The sequence below is a fragment of the Hibiscus syriacus genome, unplaced genomic scaffold (genome assembly GCF_006381635.1).
Source record: "Hibiscus syriacus cultivar Baekdansim isolate YM2019G1 unplaced genomic scaffold, ASM638163v2 tig00111842_pilon, whole genome shotgun sequence".
Taxonomy (NCBI): Eukaryota; Viridiplantae; Streptophyta; class Magnoliopsida; order Malvales; family Malvaceae; genus Hibiscus; species Hibiscus syriacus.
The window spans coordinates 48,031-63,220 of record NW_024063197.1 but is presented as its reverse complement, the minus strand read 5'-3'; positions in this window follow the sequence as shown (position 1 = coordinate 63,220).

Below are 15,190 nucleotides of genomic sequence, written 5' to 3'. Positions count from 1 at the left end.
GACGTGAAGACAACGGATCGAGGTAATTCCTTGGAAGCCATGGTAGTAGCTTTAAGGAAGGAAGTCGAGGAACTCAAGAGTGAGGGTTCTGATTCTGAGGTGGCAATGTTAAAGAGGGAGGTCGAGCTGCTCAAGACCGAGCTGTTGGTGTGCAAAGCTGCGTTCGGAAGTGGCGTGGCCACGGTTGCACCCAAAGCCCTGGGCGATATCCCTAAGCCGGAGAAGTTCAAAGGGTCCAGGTCACCCCAGGATGTTGAGAATTTCCTTTGGGGACTGGACCAATACTTTGCAGCCATGGGCATCACGGAGGATGCCAAGAAAGTAAGCATCGCTAGCGTTTACTTGTCCGAGGTTGCCCTCATGTGGTGGCGACGTAGATGCAACGATGTGAAGCGTGGTACCGCTCCCATCGCAACATGGGGAGAGTTCCAAGCAGAGTTCAAGGAACAATTCTACCCGGAGTATGCCGAAGATGAGGCTCGGTCCAAGTTAAGGCGTCTCAAGCAAGAAGGGTAACTGAGGGAGCATGTTCGAAAGTTTGTCGAAGTAAGTCTCCAAGTCCCGAGTTTAAGTGAAGATGACGGGTTCTTCACCTTCATTGATGGGCTAAAACCATGGGCGAAGAACGAGCTAAGGCGACGAGGGGTCAAGGATCTCTCGACTGCCTTAACGACAGCCGAGTCAGTCATTGAGCTTGGCGTCAAAAGTGTGGACTCCAAACAAAGCCAAAGTTCTGAGGCAGCAGTGGCGATAGGGACCGGGCGTCCAGATCCGACAGAGATTCGAGTGGCAACGGAAGGCCATCGAATAGCAAGCACTTGGATAAGAAAGATAAGCCGATTATCCAATGTTACAACTGCAAGGGCCAAGGGCACTTGGCAAGGGACTGTCCGCAGAAGAACAAACTCTCGGCCATCAAGGAGAAAGATGGGGAAGAGAGTGAGACTCTTAAGCTTGGCTCCATTTTAAGCACCATGGAGGTCAAGAAAGGTCGAAAGAAGAAGGGGTTGATGTTCGTGGACGTCAACGTTGCTGGCCAAAAATTGAGTGCACTAGTAGACACAGGATGCCTCAGAATTGTTCATGTTCGAACCAATTGCTAAGAAACTTGGCCTTCATGTGGAGAAGACGAATGGTTCCATCAAGACCGTGAATACCGAGGAAGTTCCGATTGCGGGAGTCGCAAAAGGAATTGAGCTAACCGTCGGGGGATGGTCGGGGAAAAGAAACCATTAAGGTAATTCCTCTTGATGATTTCGATTTTGTTCTTGGCTTAAGTTTCTTGGACAGGATCAATGCTTTCCCGGTACCCTTTGTCGATTGCTTGTGCATCCTGGATCCAAAGCAACAATGCATAGTTCTAGTAAGCCGAGGGTCAGGAGTCGGGGCCAAAGTTTTGTCCGTGATTCAATTCTCGAAGGCGGTGCGCAAGGAGGAACTGACCTTCCTAGTTGTCTTGGTGTGTGACGAGCCAACCATAATCTATGATGTTCCCGACGTGGTGAGCCACGTTTTGACAGAATTTAAAGATGTGATGCCCGCCGAGTTGCCTAAGAAGTTGCCTCCAAAGAGGGAGGTTGATCACAAGATTGAACTTGTGCCGAATGCGGAGCCACCCGCTCGAGCCCCTTACCGAATGGCTCCGCCCGAGTTAGAGGAGATGCGCAGACAATTGAAGGATCTCCTCGATGCTGGTTATATCCGACCATCGAAGTCCCCCTATGGTGCCCCAGTACTGTTTCAGAAGAAACACGAAGGTTCTTTGCGGATGTGCATCGACTACCGGGCTTTGAATAAGCTCACGGTGAAGAACAAGTACCCAATCCCTCTCATTACGGACTTGTTTGATCAGCTTGGTGGTGCAAGGTGGTTTACCAAGTTGGACTTGCGATCGGGCTATTACCAAGTAAGGATAGCCGAGGGATATGAACCAAAGATAGCCTGCGTGACCAGGTACGGTTCTTATGAATACCTTGTGATGCCCTTTGGCCTCACGAATGCTCCAGCCACTTTCTGCACCTTGATGAACAAGGTGTTGCAACCATTTTTGGATCGATTCGTTGTAGTCTACATCGACGACATCGTCATCTATAGCAAGACATTAGAGGAGCATGTCGAACACTTGAATCAAGTGTTCTTGGTATTGCGAGACAATGAGCTCTATGTTAAAGAAGAGAAATGCTCATTTGCCCAGACGAAGGTTCCTTTCCTTGGCCATATTGTTGGAGGTGGCAAGATCTGGATGGATCGGGACAAGATTCGAGCCATTGAAGAATGGAAAGTGCCAACCAAGGTGACGGAGCTGAGGTCATTCCTAGGCTTGGCCAACTATTACCGGCGTTTTGTCAAAGGATACTCTAAAATCGCCACCCCCTTGACCGAGTTATTGAAAAAAGACAAGAGGTGGGATTGGAGCTCAAAGTGTCAAAGTGCCTTTGAAGAACTCAAGCTTGCTATGATAAGCGAGCCAGTCTTAGTGTTACCTGATCACACCAAGTCCTTTGAAGTATTCACCGATGCATCCGACGTTGCTATTGGTGGGGTCCTAATGCAAGAAGGACATCCGGTTTCTTATGAAAGTCGGAAGCTCAATGAGACCGAAAGGCGATACACGGTCCATGAGAAAGAGATGACGGCGGTTGTGCACTGCTTGCGCACATGGAGACATTATTTACTTGGGTCCAAGTTCATAGTGTTTACCGATAATGTTGCCAACAGTTACTTCCTAACCCATAAGAAGTTATCGCCGAAGCAGGCTCGATGGCAAGAGTTTCTTGCCGAGTTTGATTTGTCCTTCGAGCACAAATCCGGGAAAGTAAATTTCGTAGCCGATGCCTTAAGCCGAAGGTACAACATGGAGCTTGTAAGCATGCCAACGGGAAAGATGCGAGAACGCATCAAGGAGGGGTTGTCACATGATCCAATGGCCACTTCGTTGATTGAGCTTGCCACTGAGGGTAAGACTCGAAAGTTTTGGCTCGAGGGAGGCTTATTGTATGCTCGAGGACACCGCCTCTACGTGCCGTAATTTGAAGGATTGCGAAAGGAGCTCATGAAGGAATGTCACGATTCCAAGTGGGCGAAACATCCGGGGATCCACCGGACTTTGGCCTTAATAGCATATCACTATTACTGGCCGCACATGGGCAATGATGTTGAGGCCCATGTGAAGACATGTCTTGTGTGCCAACAAGACAAGATAGAGCAGAAGAAACCAGTTGGATTGTTGCAGCCTTTGCCAATCCCTGAGAGACCATGGGAGAGTCTTTCCATGGATTTTATTGTCGGTCTGCCGGTTACCGATGGATTTTCAAGCATAATGGTAGTGATCGATAGATTTTCCAAGTATGGAACGTTCATCCCAGCATCCAAAGTATGCCCAGCCGAGGAGGCCGCTCGACTTTTTCTAAAGCACGTGGTAAAATACTGGGGCGTACCGAAGATGATTATCAGTGATCGGGACACAAGGTTCACTGGGAGGTTCTGGAAGGAGTTATTCAAGTTGATGGGATCAAGCTTGAACTTCTCAACGAGTTTTCATCCACAGACGGATGGGCAGACCGAGAGAGTGAATACGCTCATAGAGACGTACTTGAGGCACTATGTGAGTGCCACACAACGCGACTGGCCGAAATTGTTGGATTTAGCCCAATTTTCCTACAATTTTCAGAGGAGTGAAGCGACCAATCAAAGTCCATTCGAGATAGTTACCGGGCAACAACCGCTCACACCAAATGCAATCGCGACCGGATACAAGGGGCCTAATCCAACAGCATACCAATTTGCCAAGGAGTGGGAAGAACAACATGAACTAGCCCGAGCTTGTTTGCACAAGGCCGGGAAGCGAACCAAGAAGTGGGCGGATCGAAAGCGTCGGGACGTCAATTTTGAGGTTGGTGACCTAGTCCTTGCCAAATTAAGTGGCATCTTGCGCAACCCATATCATAAAGGGCTTGTACGAAGATACGAGGGGCCGTTCAAAGTTCTAAAGCGAGTAGGCACCATGGCCTACAGATTGGAGTTGCCTCCAACCATCAAAGCTCATCCTGTGTTCCATGTGAGTTTGTTGAAGCCCTACCATCAGGATGAGGAGGAGCTAGATCGAGGCAAGTCACACCGAGCGCCAGTCGGGGTAAAAGTCTCTTACGAGAAGGAAGTAGAAGCCATCCATGCGGAGAGAGCCGTTCATCGAGTGGGACATCGACCAAGGCATGAATACCTTGTTCAGTGGAAGGGACTTCCAGAGAGTGAAGGAAGTTGGGAGCCTTCCGAAGACTTATGGCAATTCCGAGATAAGATTGATCAGTTTCATTCTAGCCGCGCGACGAGGGCGTCGCTAGAACTAGTGGGGGAGAATGTCACGGATCGCCAGCCCATGACCGAGCTAAACTCATTCCAGGTTGCCAGGGACTATCTTTGCCACGTTCTGGGCCTTCTAGAAGACCCAAGTGAGCTGACCCAATCCACCTTGGATACATGATAATTGTTTAGCATTATCTTAGAAGATAATGATGACAACTCATTGCCCACTTGTTGTAAATAGTGTAGAGCTCTCATCTTAGCCATTGATGTACTTTAATCCCAACCGTTCATTGTAGGGGACTCCAACTATAAAAGGAGGCTCATCCCCCTTCATTTACACACCTCAAGTTGAGAAATACAAACTAGTATTCACTCTCAAATCTCTCTTCTTCCTTTGTGCGCCCATCTCTTTGTTTCCCCATTCCCATTGGGTTTTCCAACGTTCTAAGCATTCTAGCTTAGTGAAGGTTCGGGTCACTTAGCCGATTTTCGACCTTGAAAACGTCTAAGGCCGCACGAGCTTGCTAGCAACAGTCTAGCCCCGTGACACAAGGTAGTAATGAATCAATCAGGTGTTCTGTCTTGATTTGATTCGGATGTCAACTTTAGGGTTGTTAACTCTCTGGCTCTGTTTTGAAAACTGGACCGGATCGGCCGGTTCAACCTGTTCAACCGGGAATCGTTGCTTAATCCGGTTTAATCTAAACCCGTTGAACCGCTATTAGTGAACCGGCCAGAACCGTTGAACCGTTCGAACCGGACCGGCTGAAAACCGAAAAAAACCGGGAAAAACCGGGATTTTTATTTTTTTTAAAAAAATTAAACCAAACAACGTCGTTTGTTAAACGAGCCAAGTCGAACTCGAGTATTGCTGAGCTCGACTCGAACTTGAAAACTTTAAAAGTAAGCTCAACTCAACTCAAACTCACAAGTTAAAAATTATCAAGTTCAACTCAAACTCGAAATATAATATTGAAACTTGAACTCAAAAAAGCTTGAACTCAAAAAAAAATTAGAAGCTCGATTGAAGCCTAAAATTCGAGCTTGATTGAAGTGAAAGAATAGTTCACTCAATGCTCACCAAAAGGCTCCATGATTTTGAATGTCAAATTACATCTATTATTTATAGAAGTTAGTTGTGATGCGCTTCTATGTTTCTTAGCAATGTGAGATTGTTTTGTTCTCATATTTTCTCTTTAGACTTTTGGGATGCTCTTCTATGTTTCTTAGCCATGTGGGATTATTTTTAAAAAAAATTAAATCAAACAATATCATTTTGTTATGATTTTTTAACCCCAAATTTATTTTTTAATTATAGTTATATAATTATATTTATTATTTAATATGTTTTACCTTAAATATTATGTTGTAGTTAATTTGAATCATTTTATTTCACTTGATTTTATGATTTTTAACTTATATATGTTATGACTTGATTTGAATATGACTTGTGATATAAAAAATTATTTTTTATTAAATATTTTTGGTATTTTTATTTAATTTTTTAAATAATTATGACGTCGTCCGGTTCTTCCGACAGATCAAATCGATTCAACTGGTTAAACCAGTAAACTGATAACATGACCGGTTCACTAACCGATCCGATTCTGAAAACCATGCCCCCTACCAAAGATTGGATCCCATTTTGATACTCAATGCCACCTTTATGATTTCATGGAGAAAAAGTATTCACACCTCATTCAATAAAATCTGTATTTTCGGTAACTTTGTTTAAAAAACCTTATTTTTCTTTCCCTCCCGTCTGTTTCTTTCTTGGGAAAACTTATCAGCTTTTCATTGTAATCACAATAAATGTTATATCTTTTTTCTATTTGTCATAAATTATATATTTTATGTAAATTCTTTGTTTATTAAGACCTTTCAAGAAATATCTCCGACAATCAAAGCCTTCTGAGAAACAATTTAGAGTTCGTAAAGTATCTCGAATCTCGTATCTTTAAAAAATTTATGACTTTTTGGCATGATTTTTGGTAAATCCACTTGACTCGTTAGAGTAAAATGACCTTTCACGCGACTATATTCATTTGTTCTGTCAAACTACGAGCAATAATCATGATTATAGGTTTGACATCAATACTAACAAGCAGTATAAAAATCCTCATGTATGGCTGAAGATGAAAGCAGCGGCAAATGCAAATAGGGTTAATATGGGTAAGTGCCAAAACCAAATTCAAATTTAGTTCGACTATCTATTTTATTGATAGTTTCTACGCTTAAGTAAATTTTTTATGTAATTAATATGTTTGTACATCTTAAAAATTATTTATGGATTTGTCTGATGAGAGCCTAAACTCTAATCCTCTCCCTAGATATCTCTTAACGCTCTTTATATTTTCTTATTCAATTCATGTCAATTGAACCACTAATCATTACTCTTTGTAAAAAAATAATCATCAAAATCAGTATAAGGGGAAAATTCTTGAACCGCAATTTAAATTAGAGAAAAAAACGTCAGTGACCGAAAATGTCTTATAATATACGATTTTAATCAATTTTTTTTTGATTTGCCAAAATGACCAACAAAATCGCAACGCGATATGAAAACCGCAACGCGATTTAGAAAAGCGCAACGCGATCTTCCAAGAATCGCAACGCGATTAAGAAAATCGCAACGCGATTCCAAGAATCGCAATGCGATTCAGAAAATGAGTAAATTCTTTCAAAAGCTGTTGTATTTGTTTCTTTCTTAAGAATTTTCTTTAAAAAGATAGTATCCGCGCGGACGTGTCGAAGACACGTATTACCACGACCACGACACGTATTACCACGACCACGACCACGACCACGACCACGACCCGACCCGACCCGAGACGAGACGGCGGCGGCGGCGGCGCGCGAGAGTCCCCCTTGTTCTCTTTCACTCAACAAGGAAATGGGAAATCCAAGCCTTAAATACACTTCCCAATAGTGTTTCCAATACTATGTGGGATTGAGCATTACTCAACACTTCAAAGAAAATATAGCAATTTTTGTAGCATGTTTCCCGCTTAATCCATATTTAAAAATATTAAAACATTTTATCATATTAAAACTATATGTATAAGTTTGAATTGAAATGTAGATATCTACAACTCTTTTAATTCTCTTGATAAAATGTTTTAATATTTTTAGATATGGATTAAGTGGGAAAATACTACAAAAATTGCTATATTTTCTTTGAAGTGTTGAGTAATGCTCAATCCCACATAGTATTGGAAACACTATTGGGAAGTGTATTTAAGGCTTGGATTTCCCATTTCCTTGTTGAGTGAAAGAGAACAAGGGGGACTCTCGCGCGCCGCTGCCGCCGCCGTCTCGTCTCGGGCCGTGGCCGTGGCCGTGGTCGTGGTCGTGGTCGTGGTCGTGGTCGTGGTCGTGGTCGTGGTAATACGTGTCTTCGACACGTCCGCGCGGATACTATCTTTTTAGAGAAAATTCTTAAGAAAGAAACAAATGCAACAGCTTTTGAAAGAATTTACTCATTTTCTGAATCGCGTTGCGATTTTCTGAATCGCGTTGCGATTCTTGGAAGATCGCGTTGCGATTTTATGAATCGCGTTGCGATTTTCTGAATCGCGTTGCGATTCTTGGAAGATCGTGTTGCGATTTTATGAATCGCATTGCGATTCTTGGAAGATCACGTTGCGATCTTCTTTTCAACGTTGCGATTTTCTAAATCGCGTTGCGGTTTTGATATCGCGTTGCGATTTTATTGGTCATTTTCGCAAATCACAAAAAAATTGGTTAAAATCGTATATTATAAGTCATTTTCGGTCACTGACGCTTTTTTCTCTTTAAATTATTGGAATAGAAAGAAGGTATCTTCTACAATACCATAAGCATTAGATTTCTGAATCAAATCATCAACTCCGGAGTACCGACGGCCTTCTAGTTCTAGTAAATAATTTAATTAACATTGAAGATGAGTTGAGAATTTGGACAATGCTTCGTCAACCGCCACGTTTATGTTTGCTTTTTTATGTTAAAAAACAAAACTCAAAGGGTTTGGTTGGACAAGTGCATGAACTTACGGGTTGATTTGATAATAATTGTTTAAAACAGGAAACTTAAGTCATGTGCTGGAATGGGAGTGGATTGTTATGACTCTTTTACATCAACCTTTGTTTCTGACTATGTGATGGTTGACAAACTTAGATAGCCATTTACTCGGATGTTTCCTATTTATACCTACACATTTACTATGTCGATAAGGGGTTCTTATTGAGTTGAGCATTACTATGCCCAAGGATGATTAATGAGTTGAGTAGTTTGAATTTGATTCGATCAAAATTCGTTAAAAGTTTGACTCGATAAGTCTAATTCGACTCGAAGTTCGCGAGCAGTTTGTTAATTTTTTTTATATTTAGTAGTTACCTTAAAAAATAATTTCATTCAAAAGGTTAGTAATTTACTATAGATAATAGAAAGATGATAAAGTACTAATCTATTAATTTTCTAATAAACAAAAATATTAAATTATTAATTAATATTTTATTACACCAAAAAATTAAACCCTATATATTATTTTAATGTATTTATAGATTGTTACTTTGGAGTTTAGACTTTGAAATTGCTTCATCATAGACTCTTTTGATAATTTTATTCATTAAATTTATTAATTTATGATTATATTAAGCTTTATATAGTATTAGTAGATTTTACCTATAGTTCATAAAATAAAATAAAAATTTTGATGAGCTTAATGAGCAACAAGCTTAACGAGCAATGAGTCGAGCAACAATTTTTTTAACTAGCATGAATCGAGCAAAATTTTAATGGGTTTAATGAACACGAGTTGAGTCGAACATATTTTTTAAATAAGCACGAGTTGAACACTATCCAACTCACGATTGACTTGTTCAATAAGCACCTTAATGTCCAGCCTTAGAATACTTACCTACATGCATATTTTGATGCATAAAATCGATCCAAGAGCACGTAAGTTATTATAAGCCTCATGTTAGGATGTTGGGAAGTTGAGAATTAGTTAGTAAGTTTGTTAGATTAGTTAGCAGTTAGTTGAAAGTTAGTTGGTATGTTAACTGACTGATTTGAATTGTATATAAATGTAGAGTACTGAAATGGTTAATATACAGATTTGAGGTATTTTTTCCACACGTGTATTTTACATGGTATCAGAGGAAAGGTCTCGTGTGGCTCGACCTTTTCTGATTTTCCCCTCCTTTTTGCACTGATTCATCTTCTCTTCTTTCTTTGTTTCCATGGACTCGATTGATTTCTTGCATCCTCTCTACCTGCATCCGTCGGATACGCCTGGGACTGTCCTGGTCTCGCATCAGTTAACGGGAATTGAGAGTTATAATCTCTGGAGCCGCTCGATTCGCATTGCGTTGCTAGCGAAGAACAAGTTAGGGTTCATCGACGGTGACTGTGCTCGGGGTGATTTCGCTGAACTCTTGCAATCGCAGTGGGATCGGTGTAACGCAATCGTTCTGTCATGGATTTTGAACACAGTAAGTGCTGATCTGTCGGCCGGATTGGTGTTCGCTTCCACTGCAGCACTTGTTTGGAAGGATCTGAAGGAGCGCTTCAGCAAGGTTGATGGGTCACGAATCTTCTTCTTACATCGAGAGATTGCTCTCTTTACTCAAGGTGATTCGTCTGTCTCCACCTATTATTCGCGGCTAAAATTGCTTTGGGATGAATACAGTGCATTAGTTCCTGTATCTTCCTGTACCTGCGTTGATTCCTCGCAAGCCTTGAATCAAGCTCTTCAACAAAGATTGTTTCAGCTTCTAATGGGGCTGAATGAGACATATTCTGCGATTCGGAGACAGATTCTTCTTCTGGATCCTCTCGCTTCGGTTAATAGAGTGTATTCGATGGTGGTTCAGGAGGAGTCCCAGAGATATCTGACTTCTGGCGTTTTCCCTCTTTTTGATACGACGACGATGTATTCTAATTCCTCTAATCCTCGTCGTAATAGATTCAATGGCGTTTGTGATTTTTGCAAAATTCGTGGCCATAAACGAGAGCAGTGTTATCGACTCAATGGCTTCCCTCGTGAGTTCAAATTCACAAAGGCAAAGAAATCTTCTTCTGCTATGGTGGCTAATTCTGAACAGAGTGATACTCGTTCTGAGTCGTTTCCTGTGACTGCTCCATTGGCACCGATGTTTACAACAGACCAGTATAACCGCTTGCTGGAGCTCCTCAACAAGGATGTTCATGATTCTGGTAATGTTGTTGCTGCCAACTTTGTGGGTATGATTCATAGTGGTTTACCTGCTTCTGAACATAATTTGATTACCTGGATTCTTGACACTGGTGCCACGGACCATATGTTGTCTAGCTTTGAATGCTTGAGTAACCCTGTTGCATGTACCTCAAGATTTGTTCATCTCCCGAATGGTAAAACCCTACCTATAACACATACTAGTTCGTATTAGTTTGATTCTTCTCATTATTTACTAAATGTACTATATGTCCCTTCCTTCACTCACAATTTATTATCGGTTTCCAAACTGACAGTTGACTTAAATTGTGATGTTCAGTTTTATCCTGAGTTTTGTGTCTTTCAGGATCTCTTCAGTGGCAAGATACTGGGGATTGGTAAGAAACAAGGGGGCTTGTACATTCTTCATTCTTTTGGTTCTTTTATTAGTTTTGCTTCTAAGATACCTTTCAATGTTAAAACTCATTGTATGTCCTCTATTAATAATAAAACTTCCATTTGGCATTCTCGTTTAGGACATGCTTCTTTTCTCAAATTGCATCATATATCGTTAGGTAACTGTAAATTGGATTCCGCTGTTATTCATTCTTGCTCAATTTGTCCTTTAGCTAAACAAGCTCGATTGCCTTTCCCATTAAGTCAATCTCGGTCTAGTCTCCCTTTTCATCTAATACATATGGACTTATGGGGTCCATACAGAATTTCTACTCACAGTGGTTGTCAGTTTTTTCTGACAATTGTTGATGATTGTACAAGAATGACCTGGGTCTATTTACTGAAACTAAAGTCTGATGCCATTGTTTCTTTAAAGAAGTTTTTTTCTTTGGTCATTACTCAATTTGAAGCTTCTCTAAAAATCATCTGTAGTGATAATGGGTCTGAATTTTTCAGCAAAGATTGTTCGTCTCTCTTTTCTTCCCTTGGTATTGTTCACCAGTCCTCTTGTGTTGATACTCCTCAGCAAAATGGGATAACTGAAAGGAAGCATAAACATTTATTAGAAGTAGCTCGTGCCCTTCGTTTTCAGTCTAGGGTGCCGATTAAGTTTTGGGGAGAGTGTGTTTTAGCAGCTTGTTACTTGATTAATAGGCTTCCTTCTGCTGTTCTTAATTGGAAATCTCCATATGAAATGTTTCATCATAAGCCACCTTCTTTGTTGCATTTAAAGGTCTTTGGTTGCTTGGGTTATGCTACTGAAACTAAACATCGTGATAAATTTTTTCCTAGAGCTATTCCTTCGGTTTTTATGGGATATTCAGAAACACAAAAGGGTTATTTGATGTTTAGTCTTGTTTCTAAGACTTTTTTTGTTAGTAGAGACGTTAGGTTTCATGAGGATTCCTTTCCTTTTCATTCACCTGAGTTGTTATCCAGGCTATTTCCTTCTCAACCTATTATACCTGATTCAGAGTTTTTTGTCACTGACCTATCTGTGCCAGATATGTCTTTAGCTCCTAATAATTCTTCCAGTTTCTCTCAACAGTCTCAATCTAGTCCTAGTGTTGGTGAACAATTGTCTCTTACATCTGTCACTTCTCGTTCTTCTACTGTTCCTATGGATCCGGTTATTCGAAGGTCTTCCAGAATGTCCAAGCGTCCATTGTGGTTAAATGAGTATGTTTCTTGCCAATCATCCACGTGTAGCAATTATCCCATTTCCAATCATATTTCTTACTCTCATCTTCCATTTTCCACTCAATATTTTCTTTCTTCCACTTCTATTATTGAACCTACTAGTTATAGTGATGCCATTAAAGATCCTTTATGGGTCACTGCAATGCAAGAGGAGATTCAAGCATTAGAGTTAAACAATACTTGGTCTGTCGTTCCTTTGCCACCGGGTAAGGTTCCCATTAGATGCAAGTGGGTGTATAAGGTCAAGTTTCGGTCCAATGGTGAGATTGAGCGTTACAAGGCATGTTTGGTTGCGAAGGGGTATAATCAGCGCGAAGGTGTGGATTTTGTTGAGACCTTCTCGCCCGTTGCTAAACTTGTCACGGTACTGACAGTTTTGGCGCTTGCCTCTTTACAATGTTGGCCATTGTTTCAAATGGATGTACATAATGCATTTCTTCAAGGCAATTTGTTTTAAGAGGTATATATGGAACTGCCTCACGAATTCTGCAACCAGGGGGAGAACATGGTGTGCAGGCTGCAGAAGTCTATTTATGGCTTAAAACAAGCATCTAGGCAGTGGAACATGAGGTTGACTGAAGCCTTGGTTGCTGCTGGATATATCCAAAGTAAGTTTGATTACTCACTTTTTACGAAGAGAGAAGGAACAAATATAGTAGTCATGCTTATATATGTTGATGATTTGTTGATCACTGGAAATAATGCTGCCATGATAGAAGAGTTGAAAGCAATCTTGCTTGCTAGTTTCAGGATGAAGGATCTAGGGGAACTTAAGTATTTTCTTGGGTTTGAGATACTTAGGTCTAGAGAAGGAATTTTGTTGAACCAAAGGAAATATGCACTAGAGTTAATAGAAGAGACATGATTAGGAGAAGCTAAACCAATTTGCACTCCTATGGAACAAAATGTAAAACTTACTTCTGCTGGCTATGATTCTGGTCTGATTGAAAGTTGTAAAGAAAAGTTAGATGATGAAGTGTTGTAGGATGATAAAGAAGTTTTCCAGAGATTGATAGGAAGACTGATCTATCTCACTCATACCAGACCAGATATTACCTTTGTGGTGCACCATTTGAGTCAGTTTATGCAACAACCAAAAAGATCACACTTGGAAGCTGCTCTTCGAGTGGTGAGTTATATTAAAAAGAATCCTGGCCAATGAATTTTGTTGTCTTCTACGGGAGAATGTCAGCTAACAGCTTTTTGTGATGCTGACTGGGCAGCCTGTTTAATGACAAGGAGGTCAGTTACTGGTTTCTGTGTTAAACTAGGAGATTCATTAATCTCTTGGAAATCAAAAAGACAAAATATAATAGCAAAGTCATCAGCAGAGGCAGAGTACAGAAGCATGGCGATGGTGGAAGCTGAAATTGTTTGGCTAAGAGGTCTGATATTAGAACTGGGTGTAATAGATCTACAACCGGCCAGACTTTACTGTGATAACAATGCAGCATTGCAAATAGCAGCAAACCCAGTCTTTCATGAGAGGACAAAGCATATAGAAATAGACTGCCATTTTATCCGAGAAAAAAATCAAGAAAGAGTGATCAACACAGCCTATGTTTCATCAGCAAATCAATTAGCAGATGTTCTAACCAAAGCCTTGGGAGCTCGGCAGCACGAGTATTTAATCTCCAAGTTGGGAGTCAAAGATATCTTTGAACTACCAGCTTGAGGGGGAGTGTTGGGAAGTTGAGAATTAGTTAGTAAGTTTGTTAGATTAGTTAGCAGTTAGTTGAAAGTCAGTTGGTATGTTAACTGACTGATTTGAATTGTATATAAATGTAGAGTACTGAAATGGTTAATATATAGGTTTGAGGTATTTTTTCCACACGTGTATTTTACATAGGATGCAAACGTGTTAAATTAACGCGATGGTATACAATTGATTTCTTTTAATTTAAACGAAAATTACAGTCTGAGGTTAAACGATAATCGAATGATGTCGCGATCTTCTATTTTCGTGAGGAAGGAGATGATGTAAAGTGAAAATAAAAGTATATGTTATATTCTAACCGGATTTATAATAGACAATTAAATTAGATTTTATTGTTGTTCTAATAGTTTAAGATTACTTAGTAATTGAGTTTATTTGATAATTAGATACTTATTTTAAGTAAGATTTTTTTAAAATAAAAATATTTAATAATCAAATATTTGATTATATAAGTACAGAATATATATCAGTAGAATGAGGTGAGAGAATTATTTTTGATGGATGTAATCATTTTATATCTTTTGTAAGTTTTGAAATTTATGTGGAATAGATGATTTTTTTTAGGAATATTGAAAAATGATTTATGATACTTTGAAATTTGATATAGACGTTGAATTTGAGGATACTTGAGATATTATATTTGTACCCTTTGTGAGCTCTATATCTACAATGATTTATTGTACTTCTTATCTTTGAAGTTAGGTAAAGTTAAATCATGTCAAATATTATTTTTTGTGTATGTCCTATTTTATGTTAAATTCCATGTAATTATTTTTCAATTTCAAATTCCTAACAATATGAAATCATTAGGGTTTTTCTTAGGAAAGACGGATTAATATACGACTAAGAAATGGCGTAACCGAAAATTTAATAAGATAATTAACAAATTCGGTAAAGCACTACCGAAAATGTTGACATGCTCATAATGTTGTAGGTAGAAAACATGAAGAACTATTAAAAAAATTGATAACCGGTAAACTTTGGCATCAGTAGGTATCGATATATATATATATATATAAGTATACATACTTAATTCACTGTGGAAAATATTAATTTAGAGTTATCTTTAAAGTGAGTTTTAAGTTATTAATTTAGTAATTACAAGTGTCTAATGGTGTATTTTTATGTTACAAAATATATTATTATTAAATTAAAAATAATAAACATAGATATTACATATTTATTATTATCTTTAGGTAAATTTGTTAAATTTAAATTCTAAATAATATTTTATAAGAAATCTAAATAATCAAATAATTTTTTTGTGCAAATGAAATTATTAAATTAATGTTGTAGGTGGAAAACATGATGAACTATTAAAAAAATTTTGAAACATAAAT